Source organism: Ips typographus, linkage group LG8 (genome assembly GCF_016097725.1).
Source record: "Ips typographus isolate SLU linkage group LG8, UJ_Ityp_2.0, whole genome shotgun sequence".
NCBI lineage: Eukaryota > Metazoa > Arthropoda > Insecta > Coleoptera > Curculionidae > Ips > Ips typographus.
Genome location: NC_138429.1, coordinates 2835204 through 2847851, shown reverse-complemented (window position 1 = coordinate 2847851; position 12648 = coordinate 2835204). Strand labels below are relative to the sequence as shown.

Here is a 12648-nt window from a genome sequence, read left to right as displayed (position 1 = left end):
TCGTGAATAATTTAAGACTCTCTTTATAAAAACCCTTTTTGAAAAGAAGGGCGAAATAAAAATCAGCCCTGTCCAACCGAACAAAACATTCTAAACAACTTGTAATCTAACCAGTCCTGCAACAAATAACCCTCCTTGCAGGAACTCATTCAAGGGCGCGACAGGACAATAAGGACTTCTCAGGACCGGCACTGTTGGTTTTTTTAATTAACTTAACTAATAACTGAAAAAGGATCGATTAATCTAACATCGAATATAAAATAGTAGTAACCCCATTACTGACGGTAATGAAAACTGATTTTATAGAGGCCTACAAAATTTAACTATCGCGAAACTAAGACAGTAACACAATAAAACCATCATAAAAACTCAATAAAACGAAGGACAGCAAATAATAATATTTAACAGCAGCGTAAAAATGAAGAAAATGTCAACTTTATTCGATCCGGTTCTGTCGAAGTACATTACAAAGAATAGCCTGGACTCTCAATAAGAAATTTGTGAGAGACATAACAAGAATGACATCAAGGGCAAAAAGTTTGAAAGAAAAGTAGAAAATAACCTAAATAGAGGAACATATTTTTGAAAAGGTTATTTAAATTCCTAGGTCTTAAAAAATTGTGGCTACTAAAAACATCAAAAGAAAAGATTTACAATATGATAGTACAGATCATTTTTTGATTAAGACCAGCTAAAATGACTTATTTAATTAATACAACATATTTAGGCTACAAAACCAAATTAGAAACACCCAATTAAATTTCTATAGGAATTGAGGGGATCAGCGATACAAAATAAAGTAGCAAAATTGTAAATTTTGTGCGTGGAACGATCGTTTCGACAGTAATGAAGTGTAAACAAGATAGGGATATGTTCAGGTACTCCCGTTTAGGGGATTCTAGCCCACAAAATTTTATCTGGGCCAGATAATAGGGTCGTATTTAATATTTGAGTAAATCTCAAAGGATATTTTAGATACCCTTGTAGGCAGATTTCCTGTTGATTTACTAAACATACAATCTTTTTTAATGAAGTTGTATTTAAAATATAAATAAGGTACTTTATACAAAAATGTTTCAGTTTTTCAGATATTATCATTAAAAAATAGACTTTGTCTTTGTAGTAAAATGTTAGTTTTTCTACGAATGCACTTTGCATATGTAAAAGTGTGCGCAAAGTAGTTTTTCCGCACTTAAAACTTATCCGAACTCCGCTAAAACATAACTTTGCGCACTGATTAGGAAAACTACTATTTCCGTACACTTCTACAGTTTGACAGACTGTGGTTTGACGTTATGGAACAGGTGTCAACTGGACTTAACAGTGTTGCAACCTCTAAAATTGCATAATCAAAGTCACGTGATGTGCCTCTGACAATTTCAGCTTTTACAACTGTCTAAAATAGTCTAAATTTAATTTACCACATTTTTAAAATTTAAACTACATTTTAAAGGTCACGTGAGTAATTTTGACAGAAAGCTCAAAAGTCACGTGAGGTGCATTTTGCAATTTAAATTTTTACAACTGTCTAAATTTAATTTATCAATTTTCCAAAGTTTAAACTGCGTTATGAAGGTCACGTGACTGTTTTTGACAATGTTAACTGGCCTTTACAGTGTTGCAAGTTAAAAAATTGAATTATCCAGGTCACGTGACGTGTATTTTGCAATTTAGGTTTGTAGAACTGTCTAAATTTAATTTAGCCATTTCCCAAAGTTTAAACTGCATTCTGAAAGTCACGTGACTGTTTTTCACAATGTCAGCTGGCCTTTACAGTGTTGCAAGTTCAAAAATTGAATTATCCAGGTCACGTGACGTGTATTTTGCAATTTAAGTTTGTACAACTGTCTAAATTTAATTTAGCCATTTTCCAAAGTTTAAACTGCGTTATGAAGGTCACGTGACTGTTTTTGATAATGTCAACTGGCCTTTACAGTGTTGCAAGCTCAAAAATTGAATTATCCAGGTCACGTGACGTGTATTTTGCAATTTAGGTTTGTAGAACTGTCTAAATTTAATTTAGCCATTTCCCAAAGTTTAAACTGCATTCTGAGGGTCACGTGACTGTTTTTGACAATGTCAACTGGCCTTTACAGTGTTGCAAGTTCAAAAATTGAATTATCCAGGTCACGTGACTTGTATTTTGCAATTTAGGTTTGTACAACTGTCTAAATTTAATTTAGCCATTTTCCAAAGTTTAAACTGCATTCTGAGGGTCACGTGACTGTTTTTGACAATGTCAACTGGCCTTTACAGTGTTGCAAGTTCAAAAATTGAATTATTCAGGTCACGTGACTTGTATTTTGCAATTTAGGTTTGTACAACTGTCTAAATTTAATTTAGCCATTTTCCAAAGTTTACACTGCGTTCTGAGGGTCACGTGACTGTTTTTGACAATGTCAACTGTCCTTTACAATGTTGCTAGCTCAAAAATTGAATTATCCAGGTCACGTGACGTGTATTTTGCAATTTAGGTTTGTACAACTGTCTAAATTTAATTTAGCCATTTTCCAAAGTTTACACTGCGTTCTGAGGGTCACGTGACTGTTTTTGACAATGTCAACTGTCCTTTACAGTGTTGCTAGCTCAAAAATTGAATTATCCAGGTCACGTGACGTGTATTTTGCAATTTAGGTTTGTACAACTGTCTAAATTTAATTTAGCCATTTTCCAAAGTTTACACTGCGTTCTGAGGGTCACGTGACTGTTTTTGACAATGTCAACTGTCCTTTACAGTGTTGCTAGCTCAAAAATTGAATTATCCAGGTCACGTGACGTGCATTTTGCAATTTAGGTTTGTACAACTGTCTAAATTTAATTTAGCCATTTTCCAAAGTTTAAACTGCATTCTGAGGGTCACGTGACTGTTTTTGACAATGTCAACTGGCCTTTACAGTGTTGCAAGTTCAAAAATGTAATTATCCAGGTCACGTGACTTGTATTTTGCAATTTAGGTTTGTACAACTGTCTAAATTTAATTTTTTCAATTTTCCAAAGTATAAACTGCGTTCTGAAAGTCACGTGACTGTTTTTGACAATGTCAACTGGCCTTTACAGTGTTGCAAGTTCAAAAATTGAATTATCCAGGTCACGTGACGTGCATTTTGCAATTTAGTTTGTACAACTGTCTAAATTTAATTTAGCCATTTTCCAAAGTTTACACTGCGTTCTAAAGGTCACGTGACTGTTTTTGACAATGTCAACTGGCTTACAAGCTAGAAAATTGAATTATCAAAGTGACGTGACATAGTTCTTACAATTTTACAAACAATTTTTTGTGCTTTCGGCACAAGGTAAAAAATTTGGAAAAACGTGATTTTTTAAAAAATCAATTTTAAATTTTTGGGTCTCTTTGGGAAATTTGGAAAAACATCAGTCATGTAACCTGAGGAACCTGTCTTTTTTATCGAATCATTAATCCTTATGACATTTTGACCCTTGTTAACGTACGTACAAATTGTAAAAGCAGACATGCTGTCAACTGTCACGTGAAATTTAAGGGTATATTTCATCAAGGTTTATCATTGTTTCAATACCAGTGGCCTCCTTACAACTAAATTTAAACATGCCACAAATGTGTAAACATTTGAAGACATTCTGAGGCAGTTTAAATGATTTAAAGGAATTTAAATTATTAAAGGCAATATGAGGCATTTTGAGGAATAATAGAAGCATTGTGAGGTATTTTAAAGGCATTTCAAGGTATTTTGAATGCAAAAAGGCATTTTGGTGTACAAAAAAAAATTATCGGCGGTCTACCCCTCGCTCCATTCTCAGGATTACATTATGCAAATTTATTATTTATTGTAAAGCTGCTTTTTTGGACCACTGTGCTGAGATTATGTCATAAAATGTCAAAAATTTCTTGACGTTTTCGTTTCGTAAATTACGTGTATTTTCTAGGTGTATAACGGAAATCAAAATGTGCGTGTCGACGTTAAACTTCAGAAGCTATTTATGGGCATAATAATGTGACTTTCGAAACTTCCTCGAAAAATACATATATCACCTTCAGTATATTAAAGCTGATATAGCTAAGTAGATGAGCCAGATAATAAATTCTACCCTAATAAATTCCGAAGCTAAAACTTTTATATCACGGGAAAGCAAGACTCCGTGTAATCACGCGAATTTCGCGTTAAATTTTATATGATCCAGGTCCGTAAACAAAATTAAGGGGGGGTTGCCTTTAAAAGTGCTCCACTTTAAAAGACTGTTTAATTCGTTAAAAATTCGTTTTGATATTTAGGTTACGGTATTTTCAGGCTCTTTTATTTTCTTTCCTGCTGAAAGAACGAGGATTAAATTGGATATAAATAAGTAATTAGGGTTTTTTGTTTGGGGAATCGTCCACGCTATCTATATGTAAGGATGCCATATTTTATAAATGAACAACCCTTTTTCGGATTATGCCATTAAAACTTTACTAACAAACCTGCACAAAACCGTTAATAACGTTTCGGTCCCTTAAAACCTGATGTTGGCTAATTATTTAGAATCATTGTTCAGTAAAATTGAAATTAAGATTTAGACTCAAGTCCGATAAACTGACATGTTATTGCTACACACCAAATCCCTTTTTCAACCTTAAAAAATGTCATGTCCGGAAAAAATGTTTTCGTATTATCCCTGAATTATGGCTGTGACAAACTTGAGACCTTTTTCTGTTCCGGGCTGTTTTCGACAATTGATTGAATTTGTTTTTGGTCCACTGGGTCAACTGTACAGAATAAAAGATTCCCTCCACGAAAATATGCTTTTTGTGTCTGGAAATAAGTTTATTTTTGCGCGACACGTGAACGGTACAAAATCTAAAATTCCATCACTCCACTTCAATCAAATCGATCTGACCTGCGTCAAAAAGGCAAATAAAGATCAATTAATAAAGTCGCACAAATTCGAAACGGGCTTTCAATTACAACGCTGGAAACCATAAATCGAGTAACACAAACTTTGCAAATCCGATTAAAAAAACTGGGCAGAGCTGAAAATTTTTATATGCAAAACCTCATGAACGCGGACTTTTTCAAAAAATTCATTCCGCTTTAATACAATGAAAAGTTTGCCAGAAAGTAAACAGTTATTAAAACAAAATAAGTTAATTAACTCGTTTTGCTGTGTAAAGCGGAAATCAGTTTTTTGATGATTTCTGGAAACAAAAAGCGTTCCAGACAGTAGGAATGGTTTTATTACTACCACTTTGCTCTATCTTTTGAACACGCTAAACGCGAATGTCTTTGAAGTTCAGTGTCTTTCATATTTTTATAGTTCACGTTTTTATAATCCAAAAGGTCTTTTAAAGGGCAACCAAATGCTAAAAAATCCACTGACAAAATGCTGATATTTTACAGCTAAAAAGCGAGAAATTTATCAAAACCAACTCAGTCTCTGTTTGATTACCAATTATTCTTTACGCATGAAAACTTTCACAATTTGTGTTGTTCCTTTCAATTAAAAATAAAAGAGATGTTTTCAGCCAATTTCAACATTTTCACTGTTTGTCACTACTTCAAAAAGGATAAAATGTGGAAAGTGCTACTACAGTTCAGACATCAGACATGAAAATTTTAAATTGCCATTATGTGTTCTTCCTTTAAATTAGAAATAAAAAAGAGATGTAATGAGTGAATCGCTGGGGCATTATGATACTGGTACACACTGTAGGAATTAAAGGGCATTACTTGGGAATTGGCAGCATTAGGAGCGAATAGTGAGCATTACATATTTTGAAAACTATTCATAGAATTGGACACTTTAATGGTTGACTTTTAAAAAAAATTTCCGCTTTTAGCGGCATAAATGTACCACTAACCAATCAACTTGTATACGTCAATAGAAAGCTCATTTCGTTGACTATTCATTGACGTATAAAACTCTACTGAAAATGTGCAAATAATCGAGTTATTCGAATGCACCAAAAATTGAAAATTGGGCAATTTTGACGCCCTCTAGAATCCAAATGATACCACTAATCATCGACTTTTATACATCTATGGAAACTTAATTTCATTGGCTCTCCATTGACATATAAAAGTATATACAAAGTGTTACAAGTACGCGTGTTATTTACGGTTTAGTGAGAGGGTGCATCAGAAACAGTTTTTGGCTATTTCAGAGCTAATCTGACCCTGGAAAATTAGGAAAAACACGGTCACGTGACCTACGTAACGCTTGGAAATTTAAAAAAAAACTGTTTTTGCAAATTACCATTTTCGTAAGGGTCAAATTTCTATACAAGGGGTTGTAAATAAAGGAGTTATTTACAGAAAGTTGTTTGACAATAAGACAGTTTTGCCTGAATTATAAACTACCTTCAATAACTCGGTTATTTTGATAGTTACAGGGTGATTCAATGTATAAATTTAAGGAATGATTTTTGTAAATAAGTTTTTTCAGACAAAATTATCAGAATAAGGACTGTTCAATTTTCATTGTTCATTTTTTCAGAGCTGATTTTTTGACCATCCTGTATCATATATTTTAACGTGTTTCTACACCCACTTTTAGAACAGTTCTTGTTTAAAACGACAAAACACAACCAAACCAAAAAAAAAAACGCTTCCTAATATGCGTAAATTAAAATTGTTTTGAAGGCTGAAAATACCCAATTTAACATAAAATGGTAAAGATCTCAGAAACAGATACAGATAGGTATTTGACATTAATATGATAAATTATATAAGAAAACTTGGGGTGTTATTGGGAGTTAATAAGAATTAGTGGGCACATTAGAAATTAGTTATAAATTCTTTTAATTTATAAACATTTTTTTGGGTCACTTTATAAATAACGTGACAAAAAATAAGGTCTGGTACCCTAAAGAGCCACTTAATTACATCTTTTTTCTGGTCACCCATTCGGAAAAATACATCAAAGTATTTTTAACAGAAATTCACCAATTAAATCACAATTAATTTAGGAAATATACTCGTTTTGAGTGAGTGGCAGTACATAAAATAATTACCGAATTATGCAATATGTGAAACAGTTTTTAGCCAAAAAAATGCATATCAATCAGGCTCTAACACTACCCCTTGTCATTATTTTTCGTCGTTTAATTTACAGTTCTACATTACCTACTTCGTTTATAAAGTCACCCCATAAATCATTCGGCATGAAAATGAATACGGATTGGGCATTTTCGTCCAGTTTAATGTCGCTTATTTGTCAAAACACGATTTTCCAATTTATAAGCCAGAATTTGGGGTGTCAAAACAATTTTTCGTATTGAAACATTTATAGATTCTTCTATATTTTCTTATTCAACGTACAATTAGTTCTAGAACAAACAATACAGATCGTCGTGTAAACTTTTAAATTTAATGTAGAGAGCAAATACCAGTGGAAGTTAAAGTCGACAATTGATCATACGTGTTGGGGATATTAACAGAGTGAAAACAGTCTGTTGGAGAAGTTATGAGTAAACTATAATAAATACCCAAGTTAGTAACTTAGTAATTGTAGTAAATGACATTTATATTATTTTAGTTTTTTAAGATTTTATTTTTTAATTTTAAATTTAAAGAGGACAGAGAAGCAGAAGAGCTGAAGAAAAATGGTTTCACAGAGCTCTGTTTTTATTTTACTTCAATATGTGTTAAAAAAGCCGCATTATCACACTTGAGAGGTGTGAGATAATAGAATGAAGTAAATTAAATACTGAAGTTTCTTAAGCGACTTATTTTTAAACTTTTTATTTTAGTAAAATTTAGAGTGAAAAATAACTTACATTTCCGTCTGAAATTTTAGTCGCCGTCTTGATAACAAGAGCCAAAACTTTTTTGTAATAAAACTGGAAAGCTCGCCGCCTTCCGGATTACGATTCGCGCAAAAAAGCTAATCAGCTACTAACTTAGCTACCGTCACTAGATTTAGTCAGCTACCCCGACACTAGACGTTTAACCACGTGACGAATGGCACACGGAATGATCGTGTGACAACAGCGTACGACTGACTAACGTTGGCGGCAACGTTGCGCGTTCTTCGGTGGCGGTTTCGGCACTGTGGTGAGGACGCGCGCCGCCGGCCGACGTCCTGCGCGCGTCACCATGACGACGCCGCCGTCGCTGCCGACGATGGCGCCGCGACGCTTCCCCTGCAGGATCGGCGGTCCGAAGCTATTCCACGCATTCTACGCACTTTTCTTTTCAAGATGCACCCGAATTTTCGGGTCAGGTTTCCCAATCCCGGTCAGGAAACTGGATTTCCATTACTACCAACTTTTCCTTTCGATCCAATCGAAGTGGAAAATTTAATACACCGAATGAATAAGAATGTGCGCGTCTTGCTTGATTTTAACAAAGTTTTCTACCTTACCGTCAGATATGAAAATGGGTTAAAGTACTAAAAACTTGCTTTTATATTACCCAAAGTTTTAACTAATCTATGTTTTCCTGTTAAAGGGAAAATGGTAATAGGCACCTTTACCAAATATCAACTTGACGGTTAGAGGGTTCTAGAAACTGTGGAAAGCTTTTAAACTGCTCTAGAATCATACGGAAGCTTTTAGACTATTTTAAAAGCTTCTAGACTAGTTGAAGAACATTTAGAGATTTAGAGAAGATTTAGAGTTTCTGTTCTGAAACTTCCTTAGAGGCATTTGGAAATTTTAAGATGGTTCTAGAAATAATTGTTTGAAGCCTTTAAACTGTTCTAGAATCATACGGAAACTTTTAAACTGATGTTTTGAAATCTTCTAGATTAGTTCCAAAGCATTTGAAAGCACATAGACTGTTCCAAAAGCTTCTAGACATTATTTTGAAATCTTTTGAGGTTTCAATAGTGTTTTTGAAGTTCTTGAAGTATTTTTAGACTGCTTCACTATTTTTGGACAGCTTAAAGAGGATATTGCAGGTTCTGGACTGTTTTAGAAGCATTTAGACATCTAAGACGGTTCTAGAAACTGTTAAAACCTCTAAACTGCTATATAATCATACATAAGCTTTTAGACTGTTTTGAAGAACATGTGGAAGTATTTAGGCTTTTCCAAAAGCTTATGGAAGCTTCTAAACACTGTTTTGGAAGCTTTTGAAATCTTTTTACACTTCAGGAGCACTTTGAATGTTTTTGGACAGTTTTAAGAGCATATTGAAGATTTTGGACTGCTTTAGAGGCATATGAAAACTTAGATGGCTCTAGAAATAATTGTTGGAAGCTTTTAGACTGTTTTAAAATCATTTGAGAGCCTCTGAACTAGCTGAAGAGCATTTGGAAACTTTCAGACTGTTCCAAAAATTTTTGGAAGCTTATAAGCTGCTTCTAAACACTGTTTGAAGCTTTTGGAGCTTCTACAGTGTTTTAAAAGCTTCTGATATCATTTTAGACTACTTCAGGATTACTTGGAATGTTTTGGACAGTTTAAAGAGCATATTGAAGATTTTGGACAGCTTTAGAGGCATATGGAAACTTAGATGGCTCTAGAAATAATTGTTGAAAGTTTTTAGACTGTTTTGAATTCTTTTGAGAGCCTCTGAACTAGCTGAAGAGCATTTGGAAACTTTCAAACTGTTCCAAAGACTTTTGGAAGCTTATAAGCTGCTTCTAAACACTGTTCGAAGCTTTTGGAGCTTCTACAGTGTTTTAGAAGCTTCTGATATCATTTTAGACTACTTCAGGATTACTTGAAATGTTTTGGACAGTTTAAAGAGCATATTGAAGGTTCTGGACTGCTTTAGAAAGATTTGAAACTGTTTTGAAATAATTTAAGAGCCTCTGGACTAGATGAAGAGCATTTGAAAGTGTTCCAAAAGCTTTTGGAAGCGTGGTGCTTCAGGAGCATTTGGAAGCTTCTGAAATCTTTTTATACTATTTTAGCAGGACCATTTAGAGGGTTTTCGGGCAGTTTAAACTGCTTTAGAGGCATTTGGAAATCTTAGACGGTTCTAAAAGCTGTTGAAAGCTTTTATACTGCTCTAGAATCATACGAAGTCTTTTATACTATTTTCTAAAATCCTATGAAAGCTCCTAGACTAGTTGAATAGGATTTGGAAGCTTTGAGACTCTTCTAAAAGCTTTTGGAAGCTTCTAGACTGTTTTCGAAAGTTTTCTACTACTTTAGAAGCATTTTGAACTTTTTCTCAAGCTTAAAATTTCCCACTGGCCCACTGTAAAGCGTTAAGATTGTGAACTTAAAAAAAATTGATGATTGATTTATCTGTCTGTTTGTGAGAACTTTTTTTGATACACGACAAAATGTTTTATGAAATGAAAGTCTACGTAGTTGCTCTAAAAATCACAAATTCGCATTTTTATAAAATACGTCAGTTTGGAAGATGAACGACGATAAGGGATTTTGATCACACTGTTACCCCACCTTGTATGTGATAATATTTTGTAAAGATCTAAAAGAAGTGTCTAGTATTAGATTTTTTCACTGAATCCAATCATATAAATATAAGATTGTACAGACATTAAAGAGACAGCATGTTGTATTGTAAATAATTTTAACTATAAGTCGTAAAAACTGCAGTTTGTTTGTTGTTTTTATAGTTTTCTGTCTTTGAAACAAGATGTCTTTCTTGTCTGAATTTCAAAGCAGAAATCTAATTATTACAAGAATCAGCAAGAAATTTTCTGAGTAATCATCGCAATTCAATCGAACATAACACACAACCTTTAAGTGGCCCTTAAAACAGATCCTCCGTGCAAAAACGAAACCTGGAAAATTTAATAAAGAAACGATAAATTGCCCTAATTTAAAAATAATCCAGCTCGTCGATCCAATTTTATTAAGGGCATTTTCGCGCTTTCTTTGCCTTCAAAGAAAACTGGAGAATCCCGATTATCGTCCTACCTCTAATTTATCTTTAATAATAGATAGAAACGAGATATTATTTTCATAATTATAATCGTTCTCCTTCGGGAAATGACCTCAGTCGTTCGGTTTTCTTAGCTTTCGTAATAGTTGTCTTGGGATTCTAGCAATCTTGCTTTCTTTATGGGATACGTGTGAGTGACTGAAAGAGAAATTTGATTAGTTTTTGTTCGGAATGAACAGAACTTCCTTGATTAGGTAGAGATTAAGGTATTGACGTTTTTTTGGTAAATAAATAAGTTCTAACACAACACAGTCTATCACAGTGATATTTTCAATTGGAACGTTTCCGTAGAAAACTTTCGGCGAAGATTAAAATTTAATTCGTAATCTCCATTTGTGCAGGAAACCCCGCAGAAAGATAAATTAACATTTTTCATTTCGGTTTCTCCCCAAATTAATAATTAAAAATAACCTTTTTTAAAGGCTTTTTTAAAGCGGCGCTCTGGAAACAAAAAAACCCGTCAGGAACGATAAGAAGAGGGACCACTTTTCGCTCAAGAAAATTTTGAATTCGCCATCACCCTTAAAATTTCTATAAAACTCTCCAGGGATAAATGCCGGGCTTTGATATTTTCCCCTCGTTCGAGCTGTTCACGGTATTTTTTCATATATTTCACGCTTGAAAAGAAGCATTGATTCGATAATTTAGACGAAACTTTGACGAAAAATCATGTTTGTTATGTAAAAGGCATTGTAAGAGTTTTCTTAACAAAACACGTTTTATATTTAAAGGCAAAAGTTTAGATATAGCTTTCGTACTCATCCAATTTATGTTAATATTGATTAAAAAAAGAATGATAATTTTTTCTAATGGGATTTTATTACTCCAAGTGGGTTTTACAGGCGATTTTGTCCCTGACTGTTCTTTCAAACTGTGTTTCTGGCAGTTCAAATTTTGACACCGCTTTTCTCACTGACTGTACCAAATTTTGTAGTGTTTTGTCATGTTTTTGGATGAGAAATTTAATAAAGATTCCAAAAATGTGCTTAAAACAATAATTTTATTACTCCAAGTGGGTTTTACAGGCGATTTTGTCCCTGACTGTTCTTTCAAACTGTGTTTCTGACAGTTCAAACTTTGACACCCCATTTCTCACTGACTATGCCAAATTTTGTAGTGTTTTTTCATGTTATTGGATGGGAAATTTAATAAAGATTCCAAAAATGTGCTTAAAACAATAATTTTCTTACTCCAAGTAGGTTTAAAAGGCGATTTTGTCTCTGACTGTTCTTTCAAACTGTGTTTCTGGCAGTTCAAATTTTGACGCCGCTTTTCTCACTGACTGTACCAAATTTTGTAGTGTTTTTTTATGTTAGTGGATAGGAAATTTAATGAGGATTCCAAAAATGTGCTTAAAACAATAATTTTCTTACTCCAAGTGGGTTTTACAGGCGATTTTGTCCCTGACTGTTCTTTATACCGAGTTCAAATTTCTAACCACAATTTCAACTGATTTAAATATTTGTTGAACCAAACCAGTTTTTCCTAAATAACTTGCAAACGGTGAAAATTTCAAAAAAATTGCATGAGACACCGTAAGTTTGCGGTTTTCGGTCACGGTTTTTGCTTCCTGTATACAGGGTGTGCAAGACAATTATGCTGGTTTAGTATTTTTATCACCCGGCACGCATATTTTAAGAAATAATTGTTTACTGCACACCACTGGAAAGTAAAGCTCAAAACGGTTCTTTCAATTGGTTGAAACACCCTGAACTTCCAAAAATAACCGAGTACAGGGTGTTCAAATTTCAAACCACAACTTCAACTGATTTGTCCAGTTTTTCCTAAATAACTAGAAAACGGTGAAAGTTACAAAAACATTGCGAGAGAC

General features: G+C 33.6%; 1 protein-coding gene and 1 long non-coding RNA gene across 11 annotated transcripts in view; one reads left to right on the top strand and one right to left on the bottom strand.

The window, feature by feature from the left end:
* The window catches only part of Rbp6 (RNA-binding protein 6), a 285917-nt gene that overhangs the window by 133051 nt on the left and 140218 nt on the right, over window positions 1–12648 (bottom strand). Inside the window, exon 1 of one of the 10 annotated variants that reach the window (XM_081985303.1) lies at window positions 7730–8008. The exons of the other annotated variants lie outside the window; for them this stretch is intronic. The gene's annotated coding sequence lies outside the window, so the exon portion shown is untranslated. Of the gene's footprint in view, window positions 1–7729; window positions 8009–12648 lie in introns of those variants that run through there. 10 annotated transcript variants of the gene reach the window in all.
* LOC145732804 (uncharacterized) overlaps window positions 1–12648 on the top strand; it is a 130482-nt gene that overhangs the window by 79593 nt on the left and 38241 nt on the right. The window lies entirely within an intron of this gene.